The sequence below is a fragment of the Pteropus vampyrus genome, unplaced genomic scaffold, assembly GCF_000151845.1.
Source record: "Pteropus vampyrus isolate Shadow unplaced genomic scaffold, Pvam_2.0 Scaffold2, whole genome shotgun sequence".
In the NCBI taxonomy this organism is placed as follows: domain Eukaryota; kingdom Metazoa; phylum Chordata; class Mammalia; order Chiroptera; family Pteropodidae; genus Pteropus; species Pteropus vampyrus.
In genome coordinates, this window is record NW_011888783.1 from 8,048,706 (window position 1) to 8,053,166 (window position 4,461).

Sequence of the window (4,461 nt, forward strand, 5' to 3'; positions counted from 1 at the left end):
AGGCCTATATGGAAATAATTTCAAGCCAAGATGTTCAGAGCTAATTTGGATACCTGTACAATGTGCAATGTTGTAGAAAATTTCAATTGCACAAATATTACAGGCATTCCAATACATAGGCACTATGCTTGCTTTAATTATTCTTTAAAAAATAAAACAAAAAAGTATATTTTAGATTGATCCACATATTTATCCTTTTTGGTGTCTGGTTTTTGTTTTTTTTTTTTGGTAGTTAAAGCTTTGTATATGTTGTCATTTCCTTTTGACTGAAAGGCATTCTTTAATATTTCTTATAGTGCAGGTTTGCTTATAATAATTCCTTTCAGCACAAATACGAAAACTAATAAAAAGTAAAATAATAATTCTATGATTATTCTAAAATAATTATTTTAACTACCTGCAGTAAGGTTTTTTTTATTATAGTAAAAAAACATAACATGAGACTTATTCTCTTAAAATTTTAAGTATACAGTATTGTTAACTAAGTACAATGTTGTACAGCAAATCCCCAGAATGTTTTCATTTTTCATGACTGAAACTCTATACCCACTAAATAGCAACTTCAAATTCCCCCCACTCCCCATCCTAGTCCTTGCCAACCATGATTCTGCTCTATGTTTCTATCAATTTGATTATTTTAGATACATCATATAAGTGGAATTATGTAGTATGTATCTTCTGTGGCAGGCTTATTTACTCCCCCCCACCCCCACCCACACACACCACTAAGGATTTAATACTCAAAAAGTTTGTGAACCCCTTACAACTGTTTTTACTGGGTCAAACTGTTTTTACTGTAATATTTCCTATACCTACACAGTCTTCTAATATGCATTATGAATCTGAAGTGAGGGCTAGTCAATATAAGGTTTTGCAATTTAGTAGACCCTGATGTTTTTTTTTTCCTTTTTTTAATTGTCTTTTATTTATTTGTTTGAGGAATGTATCATGAGAATACTACTGACAAATATTACCCTATGTAATTTAAGTTAATTAATAACATTTCACTTTTAGGACTAGTGTGTATCTTTTTCATTGATTTAAATAATAATTAATCTCTTTATTTTACTTTAGAATTTTATATCATTATTTGAGTTATTACTCCAGGTCCTTGTATTATAGTCAGAGTTCTCCAGAGAAACAAACCAATAGTATGTGAGTCTGTATACAGAGACAGACAGACAGACGCAGACATAGTTTAATCTTAAGGGATTGGCTCACAAGGTTGTGAGGACTGACAAGTTCAAAATTTGCAGAGCAGGCCAGCAGCAGACCAGAGCCCCAGGGAAGAGTTCATTTTGTAATCTCTAGACTGAAGGTTGACTGTCTGCAGGTTAAAGCTCTCAATTGATTGGATAAAGCCCACCCACCTTATGAAAGGTAATCTGCTATATTTAAAGTCAACTGTTTAAAATGTTAATCACATCTAAAAAAAAATCTACACAGCAACACCTAGACTGGTGTTTGGTCAGAAACTGGGTGCCACTGTCCAGCAAAGTTGACATGCAAAATTAGCCATCACAGTCCCCAAAATATCTATCCTGATTTGCTTTTACCACGTTTTACCCTTTTTAAAATCATAGTCTTCAAGCTTAATTTTCTTTCTCTTTCCTGATATTTGAGTGGCAGACATCACAAATATCTTGGCAGAGCTTTTTAAACTCTGTAGCAAAAAGCACTGCACAGCTGGTATGGGTATCCTTATTATGCTGCTATCAGCAAGTGACACTGGAAGAGAAATTGCTGCTTTTTTTCCCAGTTTATAGTCTTCTCTGGTTACTGGCTCTTAGATAGCTTTAGGGTCACATAACTCATTCTGCGTTCCACTAACATTTTGGGAATCTGTTTATCTCTCACTTTCTGTCCTTTTCTATAAATATTGTTCTTTATGTTTCATCTTTCTTGTAGTTCTCACAAATGAGATCACGAAATTTTCTTATCTACCACTTCCAGTAAGTCACTTCTAGGCAGAGCCCAGAGTCTTCCATTTTAAATGAGATTTTTTTTTTCCCAAAAAAAAGAAATATAATGTGATTTGCTTATTGATGACCTTAATTTTTTAGTCTGGTTACTCCATTATTTTATTTATAAAAAATATTATTACTATGATAAGTAGTCACATTTAATTTAATGACTTTCTATGCTTTTGTTTCTTTCTCATAGTTGTACATAATTATTAACTATTGTGAAATCTATGTCTCTCCTGTCCTAAATGCAAGAAATAATTTCACCTTGTACTTCAAAGACATCAAGCTGTCCACATAAGGCACCTTTCCTATTTTTATTTCCTTATTTTTATGTGTGTCTTACCATTTGTGTGTGTAGTCCCAAAGAAAAATGTACTCCGTCTTTTGAAACCAAATTGCTTGGTTATCAATATTTGTTGATTGGATAAATGGATTTTTGTTTTTTTAAAGCATACTACCTCAAAGTGTTTTGTTATGGTATAATTATTGTTAACCATTTGTGAAGAAGCATAATGATTTTAGAATATAACCTCTATTTATAAGAAAATACCATTTGTGTCTATTGTAGAAGAACCCAAGAGTGACACATCAAGAATGTTGCACATCAAGAATGGTGTGCTGACCACATGTTATGCTTGCTAAATGTTATTTCAAATTAAATCGTTATTTTACACAAGAGATTGGCCCAAAACATGTTCATAAATCTGGTTTTATATGCTTATGCTTTTCGTGAATTACTAGCAAAGAATATTGTATATTCTACATATTGTAAATATGGACATGGTTCCATAGTGTAGCAGTTAGCACGTTTGCTTTACACACAGAAGGTCCTGGGTTCGTGCCCCAGTGGAGCCACGGTCCATGGTCTATGGCCATGCCACCCTGAACAAGCTCAATGTCTGATTTTGGAAGCTAAGCAGGGTTGGGCCTGGTTAGTACTTGGATGGGAGACCATCTAGGAAGACCAGGTTCTGTAGGCATAAATAATACTAAATAAATAAATAAATAAATATTGTAAATAAAAGCTTACAGTTTTTCTATCAAATTGTAAATTTAATTTGAAAAATACATACATTTTTAATTTGAAAAATACATACATTTATTGTTTCCATAAAAAGAACAGTATGAGGATATTTACATATTCTTATCATTATCTAAGGAAAAATAAAGAATGCCTTGACAGCTGGCCACTGAGAGCTAGTGTGTGGATTTCCCAAATAAACACAAGTAATTTCTGGAGAATAATGACCATAAATAGACAAGTCTAGTCTATTACTATGGCTCAACATGATAAAATCAAGACACTTGACAATCACAAAATTTTTTAAACTCCTTGATTCATAGTAACATGAGTGAATACGTCTTTACCAATGTCAACTAGAACCTGTTTTCATATTTCAAACTTCTAGATAAAACAAACACCATGACACCCAATCATCGAATTTCTCTGTTGAATAACAATAATGAGAAGAGACATTTTTGCCTTTTTTGCAACTTTAGTTGGAAATAATTGTCTTTCAGTATATAAATATAACAACTATAGAGTTTTTGTAATTGCCTTTTATCAGATCAGGGAAATTATCTACCATTCTTAGGGTATTGAGTGTTTTTGTCATAAATGGTTGTTTAAATTTGTGAAATATTTTATCTGACTCTATTGAAGTAATGGTATGTTATTCTATTAAAATAGAAACGTGGTGTTTTACAATGATAAATCTTCAAATATTTACAAAGCTTACATTCCTTGAACAAACCCCTTTATCATGAAATATTATCTATTATATCTATTACTAGAATTTTTTCTGACATTGTTCTAAGAAATGTTAAGATGATGTCATAAGAATACTTTTCTCTAATTTTATATATTTTTAATGTCTTTGGTTTTGATTAACATGGTCTCATAGTACTAGTTATGGGATATTCTCCATCTTCATTTTTCTGGAAGAGTATCATATAATTCTTATTATTCCTTACACATTCAGTAAAATTCATTAGGAAAACATCTTTGCCTAGAGTGCTTTTAATGGAAAAGACTTTAACATAGTTTCATTTTCTTTAATATATATACGGTTATTCAGATGACACATTTATTTTTAAGAGAGCTCAGGCAATTTGTATCTCACAAAAAACTATTCAACTTAACAAAATTTTATATTTTTTATCTTTTTATTGATATTCTCTATATGTTCTACACCATTCTGATCGTCTCAAATTTTTTGTCCTTTGAGCGTATTTAAGGCAGTTAAAGTCTTTGCCTTGCAAGTCCACTTCTGGGCTCCTTCAGGGAGGGTTTCTTTTGGATTTCCTTTTCTTCTTCTTATGAATAGGCCATACTTTCCTGCTTCTCTGTATGCTTTGTAATTTTTAAGAACTTTACATTTTTAATATTGTAATGCAGTAATTCTGGAAATGATATTCTCTCTTCTCCCTAGAGACTGCTGTTGTTGCTTATTGAGGACTGTAGTTATCTATTTATTTATTGACTTTTCCAAAC

At 31.6% G+C, this 4,461-nt stretch overlaps 1 pseudogene; it reads left to right on the top strand.

Annotated features, from left to right (window-relative positions):
* Positions 1–2,831: 2,831 nt before the first annotated feature.
* Positions 2,832–2,947, top strand: LOC111739653 (annotated as a pseudogene).
* Positions 2,948–4,461: the final 1,514 nt, after the last annotated feature.